This window comes from Plecotus auritus (assembly GCF_963455305.1).
Source record: "Plecotus auritus genome assembly, chromosome: 5".
Classification (NCBI taxonomy): Eukaryota; Metazoa; Chordata; class Mammalia; order Chiroptera; family Vespertilionidae; genus Plecotus; species Plecotus auritus.
In genome coordinates this window covers 16,333,887-16,355,689 of record NC_137776.1, presented here as the reverse complement: position 1 = coordinate 16,355,689, position 21,803 = coordinate 16,333,887, and the positions used below count along the sequence as shown (strand labels likewise).

At 40.5% G+C, this 21,803-nt stretch overlaps 1 protein-coding gene across 6 annotated transcripts in view; it reads right to left on the bottom strand.

Moving 5' to 3' along the window:
• Nucleotides 1–17,107, bottom strand: part of MAP2 (microtubule associated protein 2) — a 238,807-nt gene extending 221,700 nt beyond the window's left edge. For 4 of the 6 annotated variants that reach the window (XM_080667398.1, XM_080667404.1, XM_080667391.1 and 1 more), the window contains exon 1: nucleotides 16,827–17,107. The gene's annotated coding sequence lies outside the window, so the exon portion shown is untranslated. The remainder of the gene's footprint in view (nucleotides 1–16,826) is intronic. The other 2 variants (XM_080667400.1, XM_080667401.1) reach the window with 2 other exon arrangements.
• Nucleotides 17,108–21,803: the final 4,696 nt, after the last annotated feature.

The window sequence follows — 21,803 nt, the reverse complement described above, 5'->3', positions numbered from 1 at the left end:
CAAAAACTTAAGTTCATGATTCAAAGTATCAACCCAGTTTAAGTTCTAATTTTAAACCAACAGCTCTGCTTTTCCATATGTAATACTGACTCGCTGTGTTTAATTGGAATGTATGTTTATATTTGACCTAATAGCCTCGCTAGATATAATCCAAGACTTTTAATTACAAGATAATTATTAGTATCGCAAAACGTTCACTATATATTATTTAGGTATAAATTATTATTTTTCTTATTCAATGAGACTAAGCAATATAATTAATCCTTGAGGAAAGACAAGAAATACTGAATGTGATAGACATATAAATTTCATACTTTAATCTCCAAGACAGACTTAAAGTCAGAAGTCCTCATTTCCTTCATTTTCTAATAGCAATGATAAAACAATTCAGAAAGCATTATGACTCTTCATGTTTTCTGAAAGCTTACTGCATATTTACTAAAGTCCAATGCTGCCCCTGACACTGTGCACCATTTTCACATAAGCGATCACGGGTAACTCTCACAAGAACCTATTGAGATAGGAACTCCTTAAGGTGAAAAATGGGCTCAGAGCTTTTAGTTTACCCAGGCTTGGGTAGAAAAATGAAACAATTGCTGTTTGTGAGTGGATGGTGAAGAGATTGGGAGCATGATAAAAAAATACTTGGGCCTGGCCGGCATGGCTCAGTTGTCCAGCATCGACCCATGGACCAGGAAGTCACAGTTCCATTGCCAGTCAGGGGCCATGCCTGGGTTGTGGGTTAGATCCCCAGTGTGGGGCATGTGGGAAGCAGCTGATCAAGGATTCTTTCTCATCATTGATGTTTCTATCTTTCTCTACCTCTCCCTTCCTCTCTGAAATCAATAAAAATATTTTTTTAAATACTTGGTATTCTAAAGTATTTGACTAAAGTTAGCTCCCTGATGAAAACTCAGTGTAGTAGGCATGCACCCATTTATTCAAAGTAATCAATAGCAAAAGCTAAACAAAACCAAAAAGCATTGTTTCAGTTCCACAAATAATTACTGAGTGTGTATTATATGCCAGGCACTCTGCTAGATACAGGATTTGTGAAGATGAATAGGATACTTCCTTCAAGAAGCATAACATCCAGATAGAGAGAGAGAAATACAAAAGTTCATCTAGTTTTTAAAAATGAAAAGCAGTTAGTCATGGGGAAAAGAAAACTATAATGGGAAGAATAGAGCAAGTGATGGGTATAGGAGTTTAGTAGTTTTGAGGGAGACCAAAAATATAGGCAGGGAGTGGTTGAAAATAAGATTGAAGAGCTAGCATACCCTTATATTTCCCTGGCTTTCTAAGCTATGTTAAACAAAAAAAAACACCAAAAACAAACAAACAAACAAACAAAAAAACACAAAGAGAAAGGATTTTGAACAAAGAATGTACTGGATAGTTTAGAAATATCACTCAAGGTCTTAGAAAGACTGCATTTATTGGGAAAAGATTGGAAGCAGTTGCTGTATTTCAGACAAAAGGTGAAGAACCAATTCAAGGAGAGTAGAGGTGAAAAAACAAAAATGTGAAGAAATATATATTTAGGAAACGTATGAGGAGTCTAGGATGACTTTTAGTTTCTGACCTGGAATAGTTCCATTGCCTAAAAGAGGGACTGTAAGAGGAATGTAGGATGGCTATTGAAATAAGTTGGGTTGTGAACATGGCCGTTTTCAGATGCCTACAGAGCCCAAGTGGAACCACCTGGAAGATAGTGGGATGTATAAAGCTGACTCTCAGAAAGGAACCCCAAACTGGAGATTCAGGTGCCTGTTAAAGCTTTGAGAATGGAACAGATCAACCAGTAAGAGTGTTCCTAGAAAGAGTCATGGTTCTAAACCAAAAGGTGTGTTGGGGGAGGGGGGTGCTAAAATTTAAGTTGATAATTAAACATTTATTTGCTAATCAAACTCTTTATTTCCGACATGAACTATGATTTTATCTTTAACTGTTTGAACACTACATAAATTGTTCAGTAGCCCATATAAACTTTATGGTCATATAAAAGGCAAAATCATCGATCACTGTTTTATAAAAATGTGTATAGGGCCCCCACACCCCAAAGTTTTCGAGTTTAAAATTCTTTTATCTTCTCATTTTCATAGTTTGTGTAAAACGCAATTATAAATTTTATATATTTACAGTTTTATTTACTCACTAGCATTTGATTATTTTTTCATCACAGAACCATGATGTCTGATTGACATTAAATATTAGGATTAGAAGGTCAGTTCAAATGACATTCAAACTTGTATGATTTATGTGTAGGACTTTTTCTGAAGCACTTAAATTTAAACAAAAATAATAATTTGTGAAAATCCTTGGATTTAAAAGCTATCATGGATTCTTTATCCTATGGTTAATATAGACCATTTAGCCAAGTTCATGCATAATCATTTTATTTTGTCCCATGTGTCTATTTTGTTCCCACTGACTGTCTGCATTGTATTCAAACACCTCTGTCTTGATTCATAAAACCACATGAATTGAAATGCAATTCATGCCAGCACTGTAGTTCAATTTACAGTCCCGTGATGCTACTGATGCACTGACTCCCTAAGTTCCACGCATGGTTATCTCGTGATTTGGATTCAGTCCCAGCAGAACTGAAGTTCTGTTCCTGGGTTAATTCAACTGCTCAGAGTACTAGACAATCCATGGGTTGTGTCCACTTAGTCCTTGTAAATCACTTCCCTCACAGCCTTTCAGTTCATCATTCGTGACTTGTGCACAGGAGAAAATCTTCCCAAACACTTTTCTTATGTGATTGCACTGGTCATTGTCTGAAAAAAAAGGGGCTCTCATTGTTCCCTTTTGATAATTTACATTTTCATTCTAGTTCCAAAACAGCTGGCCTCTGCTTTGAGAAATGCTACAATAAATCCTTTGGGCACACCTCTTTCTTCTTTCCTTCTTTCCAAAGCCTCCTGTCTTCTAAAGATTTTACATTTGAAGTGAAAGACATTCTCAGAGAATTTAAACGGGTATTTGCAGGTCTGCAGTTAATAAATTTTAAATGACTTATGAGAAGCATTTTATACATAAGTCTGATATACTGCTTTAAGACTTACAAAGAAACAAAACATGATATCCTATCTAATAAAAGAGTAATATGCAAATTGACCGTAACTCCAACACACAAGATAACCACCCCATGTGGTCAAAGATGGCTGCCCCCATGTGGACACAAGATGGCTGCCACAAGATGGCCGGCAGGGGAGGGCAGTTATGGGCAATCAGGCCAGCAGGGGAGGGCAGTTGGGAGGGACCAGGCCTGCAAGGGAGGGCAGTTGGGGGTGATCAGGCCTGTAGGGGAAGGCAGTTAGGGGTGACCAGGCTGGCAGAGGAGGGCAGCTGGGGGCCACCAGGCCTGCAGGGGAGGGCAGTTGGGGGGACCAGGCCTGCAGGGGAAGACAGTTGGGGGGGACAAGGCCTGCAGGGGAGGGCAGTTAGGGGGACCAGGCTTGCAGGGGAGGGCAGTTGGGAGGGACCAGGCCTGCAGAGGAGAGCAATTGGGGGCGACCAGGCCTGCAGGGGAGGGCAGTTGGGGGGGAGAAGGCCTGCAGGGGAGGGCAGTTGGGGGGGAGCAGGCCTGCAGGGGAGGGCAGTTGGGGATGACCCAGACCTGCAGAGGAGGGCAGTTGGGGGGACCAGGCCTGTAGGGGAGGGCAGTTGGGGGGGACCAGGCCTGCAAGGGAGGGCAGTTGGGGGGAACCAGGACAGCAGGGGAGGGCAGTTAGGGTTGACCAGGTCTGCAGGGGTGGGCAGTTAGGGGCTATTGGACCAGCAGGGGAGCAGTTAGGCATTGATCAGACTGGCAGGGGGTGATCAGGCTGGCAGGCAGAAGCGGTTAAGGGCAGATCAGGCAGGCAGGCGAGTGGTTGGGAGCCAGCAGTCCTGGATTATGAGTGGGATCAGGCCTAAATGGACAGTCAGACATTCCTCGAGGGGTCCCAGATTGAAGAGGGTGCAGGCTGGGCTGAGGGACAACCCCCCACTTTGTGCACAAATTTCGTGCACCGGGCCTCTAGTTATATATAATAGTGAATACAACATTTTTTGCCTTTCTATTGCAAAATATTTTTTCCAAAACAATTCCTTTTTCATTTTAGAATCCAACCTGCTACAGGAGGGCAAGTATCTTCCAAGCGCATATATTTGCATTCGTCTTTTCCTAAAGCCCTATCTCACTCTTATCTTCCCAACACCTCTGATTATTGTGTCACTGGTTTAATACATAACCATATTATGACTTGGGTTTTTTTAAAAGACATTCGGCTATGTGTTTCCTCCCCCAAGTACTTTTAGGAAGGTAAATTAGTGATGTTATACATGTTCATTTATAGCCAGTTTAGTTATTCAAAAGATGTGAGACAGCTGTCTTCCTCAATTCCCTGACAAGCTACTGGAGAGTAAGGATGCGGTCTTGTTCTTTTCTTCTTACTGCTAACATGGCTCATCACAGGAGGGGGCTCCTATCTGGTTCTTAATAAACTTTTGCTGAAGATTAAATAGGTGTGTTCACACTGGATGGAATTGTTCCTCTGAATGGCACCTACTAACTCCAATCTTTCTTTGTAACATTCAGCTTTCCCTAATAAAAAGCTTACCCGTTCAGCATTCCAATCACCAAGATCTTTGCTGGGTGAATAGCTAGCTAACAAGACAAACTGATTTGTGCAAATGTGAATTAATGCAATGCAGTTTCAATTAACCATAGAATGTGAAGCAGTCTTGAAGATAATTAAATGCATCCCCTTGTAGATTAGGAAACTGAGGCCCAGGAGTCAAATGACATTCCCAATGTCTCAAAAAGAGGGTGATAAGGCTTTTTGTGTCATACACAAAGGCAAAGATAGGGTATTTTAGACAAATGGGATTTGTTCATGTGTTTTAAAAAAGAAAGATTTTTTTTTATTCCTTCAGATCTTACCACCCAAAAAAAGAATCATCATCTACTTTTTGGTATAAGATCAAACAAATATTGTCAAATTTTGGGAGATTCTAAGCTACTTTCTCTAAAACCATTCATTCATTCAAAAATATTTACTGCCCACTCCCTTCATCCACACAATTATCTTAGCAATAGGTGTATCTTGTAGATACTATACAAACAAGCAAATAAAAATTATATAGTGACTAAGGTATCATATTCTCTACTTTAAAAATGAGATTACTGGATTTTTCAAAGATAAATATTTAAAATATTAACTACTCTATGAAAATGAATACAGCTTACATACAATGGTACAGAAATAACTCTAAACACAATGTAATGGAAGAGTTTTTAATTTATCATGATAGTTATTGTGTAGACTATCATAAACAATAAAATAAATGAGTCTGTAAGATATAATACTTATTTATATCCTCTTTCAAATACATTAAGTGCACTGACCATGTCTATTCATGTTGTATATACTAGTACCAACTACCGGAATGACTTAGCATTGCCTTCAATTTTTGTGAACTGCTCAGCTTTATGTCCAAAAGTACTACAGCTACTTAATTTCAAGTTGTTTTAAGAATGGCTGACGTGACCCATAGATAACATATATTTACATCTTTTTACATCTGCCAGCATTGCCTTTTTCTTTGGAACTACAACTGTGACACACAGAGCATTTATTTTTACTCTTTCACTTTGTGAGAAAAAAATAAATCGTTCCAAAAGATAGTCTTAGTCCAACTTCCAGATTCTTAGATCTAAAACACATGCGCACGCACACACACACACACACACACACACACACACACATTTGAGAAATCTTTTAGCAACTATCCTCATTTTAAAAGATAATGAATTAAGGGCCAAGGAGGTCATGGACTTTTTTTTTGGTACTTCCTTTATGAGTCTGTATAGACAAGTTGCCTTTTGTAAATAAATCATACATACACACTCTACTTGTTCAAAGGAGTACAGGATTGAATAAATGTGGACCTTAGCAGTCACAGGTAGTTGTGGAATTAGGTAATCAAGTGTGAAGTCATAAAAATGATAAAACAGAGCAGCAATGTGAGTTCCCAGAAATAACAGTGAAAAGTCAAGTTGGAGTTATACGAAGTGATAGCCCTGAGTCCCCTCTCAGTTCTCCATTTTATCCTCACTAACCTCAGAAATGGAGAAGAAACTTTCATAGACTTTCGGTGATGAGTCATCAGAATGTTCACGGACAATTTCAATGGTTTAACTTTTAAATTTTATTACCTTAAGTAGCCAGAGTAATACTCAATAAATTATATTTAAGTGTCAAATGAAATGCTCATTAGATTTGGTATAGTTTTTTCCAACAAGGGGTTCATTTTTGTTCTATCACTAGATTACATTATAACTAACTGTATATCATCATTATCTCAAATTTTAAATATTGTTTCTGTGTTAACTACATTCTATCTTGTGGATACGTGTACACCTAGGTTTTATGAAGATGATATATAATAATAAATACGACCAGAGATTTACAGTGTCAACATAAGGTTAGTTTTCACTCCATTTTGACGACTCGGACATGAGTCCAGAAATGGCCTGAATAAGTGCCACTCTGTCTAGGTCAACAGCACTTTTCTGAACAGGAACATTTTCCATTCATTCCTTGGTCTGGACCAGGGCTCCTCAGTTCACTGATGGAAGTAGGTTCTCCACATACATAGTCTTCTCTGCAGGTCTAAGAACCTCTGAAGTGGAAAGGCAATTACAGTTGTTCAATCTCTTTTCCTCAATCTCTGCCCAGAGAAAGGGTGCTGAATAAATACAGGGGAGTTATTCACACAATAAACTATATTTTATCACAAGATATAAAGTCATGGTTATTTCATTTGTTGCAAAGCCTCCAGAGGTTCCTGTGTTTTTTATATGTTTTGTCTATGAAAAATAACCCCACATAATCCAGAAATGCCAAGCAATTTTAACCTTGAAAGTGTTATTTTAAGATAATAAAGAGGTTGTTCTCAAGGTTAAATATGCATACTCCATTTACATACTTCTTTACAGAACAGCTTTCCTAAACAGCTGATATCTACTATAAAATGTGATCATTTTTGGCCAGCTTTTCATCATGACTAATTTAATACTTCTTTGTATATTACACTAAAATAAAATGAGTACATCATCATGCCTATTATGATCATTGCCCTGTAAACTGTACCTGGGCAATGATATCCGTTGAAATCCTGTTCTACATGTACTCAAGGCCCATCACCCATGATTTTGTCTATGGTCCTATCTGACTGAAATGCAACTTATTATTTCCAATTCTCTGCAACACTAAACCATACAAAGTGATTACAGTGAAACAATTAGTCATCTAAAATGCAAGTACTGATAAGGTGGAATAAACCTCTAATTATCTAATCTCCCAAGGCTTTTTAACTTATCTTTTTCTCATATGGTATTTTTCCTCTGTGTTTCTTAACTTTTAAAGAACATTGCCATTTATCATGATGCTCCCCTTGATTATGTCTAAGAATCATTATCAAGTCATACTGAATCGGTAAAAATATAAACAAACCAGTGCCTGCACAGTAAGATCAAGCCAGTGGCTCAGGAAAGGTCTCCAGTGTCTAATATGCTCTGACTTGAGAGAAATCTAAAGGTTCCCCAGATGGGTCTTCTTAAAGGGAAATAGGTAACTAGTTCCTTACAGAGTCCTCATGTACTTATGACCTCTTCAAAGTATGGTTATTAGCATTTCAAAGGCATTTTCTAGACTCATGTTCAACTATGACAATATATGCCAGGTGTTCGCAAACTAGTCCATAGGTCAAATGGGCCTGTCACCTGGTTTTGTAAAAAAAGTTTCATTGGAACACTGCAATACCCATGTATTTACATATTGTTTATTGCTTAGAGACTGTATATAGCTCACAAAGCCTAAAAAATTTTCTATCTGGCCCTTTACAGCATAGTTTGCCAACCCCTGCCATTTGATATTAGTTATAAAGATATTAAAACATATTTAGAATGCAAACATTTAAAATCAAATAAATATCTAACAAAAATGTGTTTGTAATTTTTTGCAAGAAAATCTGTGTTTACTTAGATATACACACACACTGATTTTCAATAACTATTTATGCAATTAATCTGTGAAATCATGTGGTGCATTTCCAATATGGCTTGGAAGTCAGAGAAGTTGTTGAATTGCAATTCATCGTTATTTCTTTGCTTTGTTTTCCAAAGCCCAATGTCCTTTTAAAAATACATATTTTGCATGAACATGACATAACGCCATTAGGAACTCATATTATTCACTGACTATAGTTTTACATGGCTTCTAACTCTTGGCTCTCTCAAGTCTATCTTCCTGAAGATGTCAAAGAATTGGTATTCCTCACTCCACCATCTCTATCAATGTCTCCCACCTCCATTCTTTGATACATGTATTTCTCAATTGTTCGTGAAAATGTCTGCAACCATAACTCCTGAACAAGACCATTAGTCTCTATGCCACACCATATACAGAAATTCTAGATCTGCCACCAGGTCCTCTCAAATTTGTCTTACAAATTTGTCACTTTCCTCATGCTCCTCTCCAGGTCAATGGAATGACTGCAATGGACTTATGATAAAACCAACTCCTACTAAGTCCAGCCAGTGTTCAAGGACCTCTAGAAATACAAGACCATCCACCCATCCCACTTTTCTCCAAAAGAAATCATCCACTGCAGGCCATCTGGTATGTCTTGCTCATTGTCACCTCACTGCTCTTGCTTTTATGATTGTCCTACCTGGCAGCTTTTTTAAACCCAACCACTTATGCAACCCCCCTCCATGTCCCGAATCCCACATGAGATCTTTAGCTTCTCCACGTGGTGATACAGCTCCCTCCACTGAATGTGTATAGTCTTATAGGACATGCTATTCTTTCAAGATGATCATGAAATTGGATCGGCTCACTTATTGAATTATCAAGAGATTTAGGTCACTGCCTCAAAGAAACAAATATGTGTTACTCTGTTACTTAATGTATTTATAAACTTCAGTACTGTGTTGGTTATTGCGTGGCACCTGGCCTTGTTTACAACTAAAGCTATTGTGGGGAAATAGCCATTGAACACATCCTATTGAAACTAAATGATTCCTAGCAGTACTTTTCTCAAACTTGAATTTGTACTTTTCTGTTTAGATTTAAAAAAAAAAAAAAAACAACTTAGTTTGAGGTACAAAAAGGCTAAAAGGGGTTAAAATTCCTTACACATGTAATTCTCCAATACCTAAAGAAAATGACACACTTTAGGTTGCCTATGTTTAGAGCCTTATACTAGATCAGGATAACAAAAGTCTTATCTTATATCCACCATTGACTTCTGGTTTTCTAAATCATTTCTCTCTTGTGATTTAACACATTAGTGAATAAGATACAGACATAGCTACAGGGATTTAGGAGATGTAATTAATCTTTAAAAGCTTTTATGAGATTTTCAAAAAAATTCTCCTTCTACTACCTGAAAAATTAGAATACACTGCAAGTCAAATAAAAGTCAAACCCCTTCTCGTGGTGAAGAGGACCGGTGTCGCCTGGTACCTGCCTTCTGCTCTGATCTCCTGTGCCATACCCTCTACCATGTTCATTGGACTCCAGTGCCATTGGTCTTGTATTTGTTTCTCAAATGTGCCAGGCTTCTTCCTGCTTCAAGACCATTGCTTTCGCTATTCCCTCCGGCTTAAAAACTCTTCCCCGGGTTATTCCTACCCCCGACTACTTCTCATTACTCCTGTCTCCAAGGCAGCCTATCCCTCCCAGACAAGCTCTATTGTGTGGTTTTGTGTCCTTTTCCTTACAGTGTTTTTCTTGTCTGACATGTTCATTCACTTACCGGTTCACTTGTTAATTTTTGTCTCCTGCTACTAGAATATAAGCTCCACGAGGGCAGGGATGTGTATGGTTCATCTCAAAATCTTATACGTTCAAAAAAGATTCTGCTGTATAGTAAGGATCCAATAACTATACTTTAAAATAAATAAATGAATGAAGGGGTGATTTATGGACCATGATATTAGAAATACTGAGGGCTCACTAGCCTGATACGTAAGTGGAAGAAGGACAGAGAGTGAGTCCTTCCCAAGCACATCATTTACTAAAAGCTATATTTCAATTCTTTATAGATCACTTAGTTTTTCATAGTATCTAATTCAATCAACCACATCTAAGAAGAAGGGCACAGAATATCTTATTTTGGAAGATCTGCTTTCATAAGTATAGACTTCTGGTGTGCAATTAAGATGGCCTTTTGCCTTCATTTATGACTCAAAATACAGAAACTTCAAGGTAAGACAACTTGCACAGCCCATTCTTTCACAGGTGTGCATGGTAAATATTTTAGAAATTCTGTTACATCCACTCAGTGACAAAACAGTACTGCAGTTCTGAGGGGTGAGTAAGCATGTTCCTCACATGTTTAAAACATAATATAGACATCAGAACATAATATCTAACATCCTCTCACAGAAGCGTGACAGTAGTTCCTTCATTCCCTAGATAGTGGTATAGTTTCCGTTTTCACTGACTAGGAAGAGGCTTCTCTTTAAATATTTAAGCATGGTTTCTGCTTAATTTATTCCCTCCAAGATGCTCTTCATGCCTTTCAGATATTTGTCAAGTTAAGACTCTACAAGGCCTAAGCAGCATGGGTGCAGGTAAAGCTCTACAGAACATAGTAACCATGGAAACACCTAACTCTTATTTCAATTGCTGTCTCCTTGGAAAAAGAAAAAAAGTAAAACCCAGAGGGATGGAGCATTGGAGGCAGAGAAACAGGAAGACTTACAAGAGTGGGAATGTAAGAGGAAGCAGGCACAGACACAGGCCCACGGCTTTTCTAGCTCAGTTCCTTTTAGCTAAAAATGTTAAAGCTGGGGGATAAAAAGGAAAGCTATTTTTGAGAACATTGCATGGTTCTATAAGTTAGAAAAAAAGTTTCAACCTGGCTATTTTGGTTGGATTCCCCTTGTGCATAGAGCCAAGTTTAAACACTGATTCAATTAATCTGGAGGCATCAGTATGGATTGTTCAAGTTCAAAAAACAAAACTCCTCTGCTTTCCAAGTACCTTGAGTCTGGGCACACATCCCCAAAGAGTTGAAAGCTCTGCCCCGAGAAATCCAAACCACAGGAAGGCCCTGGAGCAGGAGCCTTGTCAGTGCTCCCTGGATCAGGGTTAGCCTCACCGTGTTCAGTAGTGTAGCTGGCATGTAGCAGGTTGGGATGGTTCTGGAATTCTGAGTCTCTCCCTCTTTTATATTCATGTAAAAGTCACAGGTGAGTCACCTCACCCTTAGCTCAGAGAACAGGAATATAATCAGAACTGGAACAGAATCAAGTGGAATGAATGGTTCCTCACTGCCACCCCCTACCCAGGAGCTAAACTTTGGGTACAAACAATGGAAAAAAAAACAAGGTAGTAACTTTTCTTCCTGATTTAGAAAGGAAGCATGATCAAAGACTGGAAATACAATACACACACACACACACACACACACACACACACACACACACACACATATACACATATATATATTCAAGGCTAGAGGATGTAAAAGCCAATAATCAAAGAAAGGACCAAGAGAATTATAGAGACCTGAGAAGGAGAAGGCAGCATAAAACTGCACGTTAAACAAGAAATATAGCTAGAGCCTGACCTGGTTTAGCTCAGTGGATAGAGCGTCGGCCTGCGGACTGAAGGGTCCCAGGTTCGATTCCGGTCAAGGGCATGTACCTTGGTTGTGGGCACATCCCCAGTAGGAGGTGTGCAGGAGGCAGCTGATCGATGTTTCTCTCTCATCGATGTTTCTAACTCTCTATCCCTCTCCCCCCATCTCTGTAAAAAATCAATAAAATATATTTGTTTAAAAAAAGAAAGAAATGTAGATAGAATAGAAAATAAATTTCAAATAAAAATAGCAGGCTATATTTGCATTTTCTAATGATTAGTGGGTTTTTTGCCAAAACAAGTTAAAAGGAGGGAGCAAAGGAAGGAAGAGAGAAAGGGTAAGTGGGAAGAAGGAAGAAAGGAAGGGCAGAGATAAGTCAAGCTGTATAACCCTTTAAGTAAAATCATTTTTTCTAAAAGGCGTGTTAGCAAAACAAAAGGCAAAAAATACATACAGACATTTCCCCCCTCTAGTGTCTTTTAATGGAAACAAATTGCTTAAACTTTCCCCCAAAGTCCATAATATAAACTTAACAACTGACTGAAAAAAAAAATTCTGAGCTCTTTATTTTGTCTTAATTTCCACTGAATTTCACTAAAATGAATATGTAAAAAGTATCAGTTGTAATACTACCACTTAAAGGAAAGGTTATCTCTCTTGAACAGGAAAGATTAAGTTCAAATATTAGATTCAAAGTGTTTTTCATTAAAAGTCAACTAATTGTGTCCACATTATTTTAAAATTTTTAATTCACTGCAGAATTGCTTCCAATAAATATCCTTAATAAATTTTACAAGGAAATACCAATGACCATTAGATCAAAGGAACAAGGGAGGGATATGGACAAAATACTGTGCTGAGGTAGAAAAACAGAACAGATGTCTTCCCTCACCACCCACTTAGACAAAATTCATCTCCATCCCAAGTGGACAACTATCAGCTGAGAATTTGCATTAGTTCATCATCTCCCTCTAGCCCCATCCCTGCATCCAAACTTTCCCACAGACCCTCTCCCTTGATTTTTGCCCTTTTTGTACCACTTCTGTGCAGTTATGTAACTGCTTCGGTGCCTGGAATCAATTTCTGGGACTGATAATTCTTTGAGAATATCAAAAGGTGTTTCTCAGAATACTCTGAATTAGAATTTTCATATGCTATCCAGCATTTAATGACGTTTGACACGTGAATGATTGAAGCATTTGAAAAATGGTAAGTGATGTGTATATAAACACACACACTCAAAAAGAGTCAGAGTTTATCATTCTCTGATTTAAATATATATATATATGGAATAAAGAAGGTATGTGTAACTTATATAATTGATGCCTAAAAGCTTGTCTTTGAGGCCCTAAATAATTGCCTCCATGTCTGGGGGCAGTACCTGGCGCTATGTGTCACATCTGTCACACAACAGCTACCACTGAATGTTTCTTCTTATAAAAGAAACAAATCCCACCCTGGCCAGTGTGGCTCAGTTGATTGAACACCATCCCATACACTGAAAGGTCAACAGTTCAATTCTTGGTCAGGGCACATGCCAGGGTTTGGGGCTCAAGGAGGCAGCCCATTGATGTATGTCTCTCTTTCCTCCCTCCCTCCCTCCCTTCCTCCCTCCCTCTCTCCCTCTCTCCCTCTCTCCCTCTCTCCCTCTCTCCCTCTCTCCCTCTCTCCCTCCCTCCTTCTCCCTCACCCTCTCCCTCTCTTTTCTTCCTCTCTAAAAATCAATAAAAACATATTTTTTAAAAAGAAACAAATTCCTCCAACTTTATCAGTAAATTCCTTAAATTCTTAAGTTCCTATTTTTATTTTGCTTTATGTTAATAAGCCTCTTAGAAAAATTAATTTTACTTGTAAGATCACATAGCTTGAAGAGAATTAAAGTAGCAAAAAATATAAAGATATCTGAGAGAATCACAGAAGACTATTTCAGAATGTTAACAGATTTCTTTACTTACTAATACCTTACCTAAATGACCACTTTTAACATTTAGGAGTATAGTGTTGACCTGGAGGTAGTGTTATCATCTATGGTATCTGTTATTTAAGATTCTTTATCTTAATCTGTCAAAAAGAAATTAAGCATTAAAAGAATTCATTAATCATGCCCTAATGGCCAGTATGGCTCCATTAGTTGAGCATCATTGTGTTGCATACTGGAGGCATCTGATCAATGTTTCTCACATCAATGTTTCTCTCTCTCTCTCTCTCTCCCTCTCTCCCTCTCTCTCTCTCCTCCAACTCTCCCTTTTCTTCTCTCTAAACTCGATTAAAAATATTGAAAAAAGAGTTCATTAATCAGAATAATCAAGTTGAATACTAAAATCCCCAAGTTGGTTTCATATGGTCTGTCTCACATGGATAGCAACGGATAATTACATATTTTCATGAATACATCTAAGCAAATTTATAACTATTAATTTCAAAGTCCAACTATGCAACTATAGTTCTCAAAAGCATAGCAGTCCAGTCTGTTATCTATTTGCTAGTAAAATTCAAAACAAAGTATGTGTGCCTGCAAAAATATACCAATAAGTATTTTTCTTCCTTCTCCTTTCTGATGTTTAAAAAATTTGCAAACTGATTTAAGTCAAAAGTGGTAAAGGAATGAAGTTATTCCTTCAGGCTTAGAGGCTTCTGTGCCAAGTTTCATTTCTGGCTGCATATTTTTGACCAAGTTCAAGAGCCCTGAAAAGAAACACATATAAAAGAAAATATCCCTTTAACCTCAGGAGAGCAACATTCCTAGAGGCTGCGTGGGGAAGAGAAGGGCCTCTGCTTGAGCTGGGTGTGCTCCTGGTGTTTGGTTTCCACTGAGAGGATGCCTGCTCTCTCCATGAATCTGAAGTAGCTACTCTGATGAGGTAATGGCAGTACCAGTTTCACTGGGTCATGCTCTCTCAGCACATTCTTCCTCCTCCTCCCTGAAAAGGTGCTGTAAACAAGTCATCCCGAAAGAGTTGCTGCAGAGAATAAACAAATCCTAAATTTGAAATCTTGAGAACACTTTTGGCTCTGCTTTTGGTAGTCTAGACATAACTAGAGCTTAAAGCAGCACAGACAGCCAGAAAGAAGCAGGTTATTTGACAAAAAGAAGGGCGGGGGGGGGGGGGAGGGAATAAAAAAGGAGAGAAACAAAGAAAATAAAATGAATGTAACCAAAATACTATTTTTTAAAAGGAGGCTCCATTTTTAAATTGTCTAGATCTCCAGATTTAATTTAAGCAATTTTTCTATTTGAGGTTTAAAATATATATACTTTCAGAAATTAAATACTACAGCAAGCTGTGAAATACTATAAATTAAAATTAAGTAAACCATGTACCACTGATCCTAAAGGCACAACAGCTCTGATAATATGCAAATCATGAATACAGATGGAAACCTATGATAATCAGATAAAGTGACCAGGAACTCAACATTAAAATACACACACAAATATAATATTCTTTATTGAAAGAAAAAAATGCCTTTGTTGTCTTTTCTTGGTGGGAGGATACTTTCATGCATGAAGGGGGAGGGGTGACTGAGAGTCCCATGATTTACAAATCCATAAAGATTTCTACCAAAACACAGAGCCGTCTATTGCCCAGTGAAAGGGGTGTTTTGTGTCATTCTGGTTAAAGAAGGTAATATTCCTCTTGGGCATTCCGAATAGCTTTTATTTATTTAATCTTCTTTCATTGCCAAAAAAAATGTATAATTGCACACAGTAAAATGACAGGGTGACCGAGCTATGCTTTAGGCCGGGCCAGTACCTGCAGCTCAAGCCTGGGACGTTTTGCATAATGTGGCTCACATAAAAGGCTTTGTTCTCCATCGCCTCACTGCGGCTGCAAACCTCAATTTCACTTTGTCGTCACTGCCTCTCCCAGAGTGACCATTTTTAAATAAATAATACCTTTACCATTGAAGTTGGTTCCTTACCAACATTCATCAATCCCTCTGCCTCAAATCAAAATTATATACCATTAACAATCTTCCTTTGTTTTGCACTGCAGATTTCATTTACACCATGATTCCCAAACCCTGAAAGATGAATTTTAAAGGATTTGTGCTTTACGTATCCACTCTCTTTTGTAATATCATATATAGAGAATAGTACATATGTGTATGTGTACATGTGTGTGGTGTGCACAAGCGCACATGTGTGCATGAGTGTATGTATATGCATTTAAACAAAAACCTTTCACATTGATTCAGTTTTAAAGGGCCTATGTCCTCAGCATTATGCTAAGGATGTATAGCAGATAGTACACAGCAATTGTTACAAACAGGCTTGTTGCTAATGAAAGCTTTTTATTTTCTGACAAAACCCCCAGGCAGTATAACATCCATTTCCAGTTTCCATGGAATTTTTTTCCGGACCCTATCTGCTTTACTACCCTAGCCGCCCCCCTCCTCCATCCCCTCTTCTTTTACACACTCTTTCTTTAAATGTTCATCCTTCAACAAAAGACAAGGTTGGGGAAGGAAGGCACTCCGCACTGCAGCCTCCAAAACGGGCCTTTTTTAAGAGAAAAAGATGTACAGTAACGCCGCTTTCCACCCCCACGGTTTAAAGGGGAAGACTGTGGATGCTCAAGCTCCAGACTCATTTTTTTCGTGTCCCGCCCTCTCATCCGACCAGACATTGATTTTTCATTTTCCTAAAAATCATAAATATGTATCGATCTTCCTTTCCAGCTGTTTCTGGGAGCATAACAGAAAAATTATTTCAAATGGACAGGCTGCCTACTCACGCATTCCTCTGTGTGCAGTCCCTGCAGCTAGATGCACAAAACAATCTCCTTCCTCCAACCCCCATTATCTTTTTATAAGTCACGCCTCGTCTTTCTACACCTCAGGTAACATGAGCTCTCAAGACAGGTATCCCAACCCGAGGTACATTTCCGGGCATTTCGAAGTGGTACCTACCGAGGTCGCACCCTCTCCTATGAATCTATGGAGTCCAGGCAGCAGCGCCCGGGCCCCTGCCCCGAGGTGACACCTGGACGGGCCGCCTCAGCTTCCTGCAAGTGGGAGGCAGCTCAGCCAACCTGTGCCCGCTCCCCAGGCACCGCGGACCAGACACCCCCTTCCCATCCCCACCCGGTATCTGGCTGAAGCTCCCAGTATGCGGCGAACCAGGCAGGAGAGGCGCCCAGGATAGAACCAGAGGTGCGGACGACGGCTCTTACCTGGGCGCGGATACTGGATGCACCCGCGGTCGCCACCGCCACTGCTCCCGGTCCTCGGACCTAACGCCCTCGGGAGAAGTAGAGCGGGAGACGGGGCAGGGGAAGGGGGAAGAGGAGAAGGGAAAGATGGAGAAAGGAGCGGAAGGAAAGAAAAGAAAGCGAGAGGAGGAGGATGCTGCTGCTGCTGCTGTCGCCGCGGCCCCGCCGAGAGCCCGCGCAGCCCGAGCGTCCAGCCCAGTGTGAGCGCCGCCCCCGCCGCCGGCTCCCGGCCGCCCCGCCCCGCCCCGCCCCTCCTCTCCTTCCGCCCCCTCTAGTCCCGCCCTACTTCGCCGGCCGGTCCTAGGCGGTGGCGGTGCTGGCGAGGTCCCCGCCGCAGTGTCCGGGAGGGGGAGCGCTGCCGCCACGCCTCCTGCCGCAGCCAGCCCGCCGCCGCGCGGGTACCGGAGGGTGGCAGCCTCCCAGCGCCTGCCAAGCCGCGGCCACTGCGGTCCCGGGGTGGCGGACCCTTCTAGACCATTTCCCTTCCTCCACCACCAACCAGGGAGACCAGCGCCCTGGGGACCCTCGGGACAAAGGCACCCAGCGGCCCTTCTTCACCCCAGGACCCCGGGGAAGTCAGCATTAGTCTCTCAGGGGGGAGCCCCCCAAACACGACCCTTCCTCTAAAACTGTGGGGCAGGGGTTTCTGTCGCCCCTCTGTGGAGAAGACTCACTGGCCTTGCCTCCACAATCCTAGCATCAGCCGCACCCAGAAACGACAGAAGAAAATTGGAGGATCAGGAGAAAAGAGAATACCTGTTGCCAACACTAAAGGACCAGTGGCTGAGAGCTGAGAGAATTCTAGCCCAGTTCCCTCACTAATTAGACACATTCATTCATTTATTCATTTGACAAATGTTCATCATAACCTATTGTTTCAGGCCTTGTTCTAGGCACTGTGGAGCCATCTGTAAATAAAGCAGTCCCCGCTCCCCCGGAAAAAAAAAAAAAATCCTTCCTTCGTGGACATTGCATTCTAGAGAGCCAAATGTATGACGCCGAGACCGCTCACTTAATCTAAATCTCGGTGTATGCATGTGTCAGATGAGGATTTAAAATGTCAGCCCTGCCCCTCTGGAATGTTTCCTATGATGATATAATTAGATAATAAAGGAGTGTCTGTGAATATGGAGAGTGATACACGTATAATGAATAGAGAGCACAGAAAATGTTGTCTTTGAAATGTCACCATTTAAGAAACCCATCTCTTAAATACTTTGAAAGTGAACTGAGAAAACAGGTGATTCTTTACCATGGAATGTTCTGATCAGAGAGCAGTGAGTAAGAGAGGTAAGATGCAACTTAGAATTACTTCAAGTTGCATACTGGCAAGGTTTTTTCATGGTTACCCAAGATGGGGAGGTATGGCTTGTACTGCTTAACCAGTGCTGATGAAACAGGAGCTATAATTTGATTTTATCCTTGAAATCAGCCATGGAATCATAGATAGAACCGTTGAACTTCTTAGGCATTTGGTCCAATTCCCTCTATTTTCAGGTGGAAAAAGAGACCCAATGATGGAATTAGAAACTGAAACAGAGTAAGATTTGAAACCCTAGCATCCAAAGTCACACCCATGCTCTGTGTATGCTGTGTCCCTCCACCCAGCTGCATCCTAGTCCCTGTGACAATGGTAGTGAGGTTGGAAGAATCAGGGCTCCCCACCCCACCCCTGGTAGCAGTGACCTGGGAAGAGTTAGGGATCTGTCTCAGAACGTGGCCTGGTTGAGAAAAGGGTGGTTTTAGGAGACTATGAAATGATGAATAGCATATGGATGGAAGGAAGGAATAAGAAACCTGCTGTAGTGTTAACAGTTGACATTCAAACCCTAGCATGCTGCTGCAGGTATTCATTGAAAGGATCTCTTCAATCCTGTATAGCCAATTATTGAGTGTTTCTCATTTCCTGTCAGTTCTGTGCTATTTGACACAAGAACCGCATTCCAAAAGGAAAGTGCTCCTTCAGCCTTCCTTCCCTTCAGGCAGAATTTCCCTGGGTCTGCATCAACTCTGAGCTTAAAATAGGCAGATATAACTTCAGGCATTGAGACCATCCTGCCCATCCTCACTGTTGCAAACCAAAATATTGTTTTGATATTTCTAGGTTAAAAAAAAATAATTTCTCTACTGTAGTCAAAGACTATACTCTTTTATAATCCAACACATGGTTAATTTTGCCAAATACTAGTAGCTCAATTGCACTTAAAATGATGTGCAATCTGTAGTTGTTCAAGTCATTATATATATATATATATATATATATATATATATATATATATGATTAATTTTTACTTTGCATTTTAAGTTTCTTTCCTACTTATTTTGTTGTTGCTGTTAATCCCAAGGATTTTTTTCCATTGACTCTAAAGAGAGTGGAAGGAAGGGGGAGAGACAGAGAGAGAGAAACATTGATATGAGAGAGACGCATCAACTGGTTAACCGCCCCCCCCCCCCACCCCCGCCACACACACCACAACCAGAGCTGGGGATGGAGCCTGCAACCGAGGTGCATGCCTTTGACTGAAATCGAACCCAGGACCCTTCAGTCCCTGGCCAATGCTCTATTCACTGAGACAAACTGGTTAGGGCGCTGTTGATTTTATGTTAGCTCGTTTTGAGGGGTAGGTGTTGAAATCTCCCAATGTGATTAATTTTTCTTATTATTTTAGCAATGTTTTCTTTACATATTTGAGGCTATACTAAACACATTCAGAATGACCATATATTCTTGGTTGACTGGCTATTTTATAATTATGAAATACTAGAGGCCTGGTGCAGGAAATTTGTACACGGGTAGGGTCCCTAGCAGCTGCCGGCCAGGGCCTTCCTTTGTTCCACGCCGCCCCGGTGCTCAGCGCACATCATAACTAGTGATCAAAATCCTAGTCCAGTGGTCGGCAAACTGCAGCTCGTGAGCCACATGCGGCTCACGAGCCGCAGTTTGCCACTCTGTTGACTAATGAGTTTGCCGACCACTGGGATAGGGGCTTAATCACAAGGAACAACAACAGCCTGTAATTATTGGAATCGAGAGTCTAGGTCAGTGGTCGGCAAACTCATTAGTCAACAGAGCAGCAAACCGCAGCTCGCAAGCCGCGTGTGGCTCGTGAGCCTCAGTTTGCCAACCACTGTCCTAGTCGAACTCCCAAGGGGACATTTTGCATATTAGGCTTTTATAGAGAGAGAGACTTGAGGCCCAGTGCACGAAATTCATGCAGGGGGGCGGTCCCCCAGCCTGGCCTGTGCCCTCTCACAGTGCGGATGCCTGCGATCAATCGCCCCAAAGAGGTAGGCCCTGCCCACCCATCGGGGCTCCTTGATGGATTGCCCCAAAGAGGTATGCTGGAGCCACAGGACCCGCCTCCGCACCACGCACGCAGCATCAAGCCCCCACCCACCCATGCGCACACACAGCCCCGCCCACCCGTGTGTGCCCACTGAGCACACAGCCTCCTGGTGATCGCTCATCACGGCTTGAGGGCGTCACAACCACATAGGCTTTTATTAATAGGATTCCTCCTTTTTGTGGCAATGTCTTAACACCTCCTCCATCTCATATTAGTATAGCTCCATCAGCCTTCTTTTGGCTAGTGTTCACATGGTAAATCCTTTTCCAGTCTCTTTCTTTTTAGTCTTTTTATGTCCTTTTAAGTCATGAGAAATGTGGATGTAACATTGTGTGAGTTTTGTTCTATTTCCAGACTGACAATTTTGATCAGTTTTGTCTGTTTCTATTTATTATAATTCATTTACTTTGAATTTTAAATCTACCATCTTATTATTTGTTTTATAGTTTTCCAAATTGCTTTATCTCCCTTCCTTTCTTTATTCCCTTTACCTTGCTTAACTGTTTTTATTTCATATTACTTCCATAAGATTGTTAGCTGTACATTCATCTATTGGCCATTGGGTGGTTATGCTAGTGACTACAACCTGCATGCATCCTTTTCCAACTTCCTGGAAATGTGAGAAACTTAGAACACTTTAATTCCAATTATATCCTTCTGACTCATGTGCAATTTTCACATATTTTATTTCTCTGGATATTTTAAACTCCAAAAGACCTTATTATTGTTGTTGTTTTACATAATCAATATTCACTTGGAGCTACTTTCATGCAGATCTGTGTTTATATTTTATCCAGCTCATTTTTTAAAAATATACTCTTTATTGATTTCAGAAAGGAAGGGAAAAGGGAGAGAGAGAAATATCAATGAGGAGAGAGAATCATTGATTGGCTGCCTCCTGCATGCCCCCTATTGGGGATCAAGCCCAAAACCTGAGCATGTGCCCTGACTGAGAATTGAACCGTGACCTCCAGGTTCTTAGGTCGACACTCAACCACTGAGCCACACCGGCCAAGCAATAGCTCTTTTCATTCTTTTTGGAGAGAGTCAGTCTACAATCAAGTATTCTACAATCACTATAAGCTGAAGTCTTTAGCATTCTTTTTCCATTATCCATTTCTATGGAAACAGGAGTACTTATGTCTAGATTACCTTGCAGTAAACATAACCAAATAAAAATACTTTAGGCAGAAAAGGATGTAATACAGTATATAAAATATTATCTCATTTTAGACTAGGTGGAGTATGGGTACAGGCCTGGCTTTCAAATAAGAACGAGAAAATCACTTCTGGATTGGTCAGTTATGAGAGCTTTAACCGCTATCACAACTATAAACCTGGAAACCGTGAAGCTGCTATTGTAACTAATGAATGAAAGAATGTTGCTCTAAATGGGATCCAATTATCAGGGAACCACTTGCTCAAACCACCACTGCCTCTTGACAATCATGCAGCTAGTCAGACGCAGAAAAATCTAGCACTTCCTCAACTACACTAAACTACACTTGTCAGCAGCAAGAGCCCAATCAGCAACTTTGCTTCTTTCTAAATGACAGGAAGTATTGTACGAAATTTCCAGAACCCTATCTAC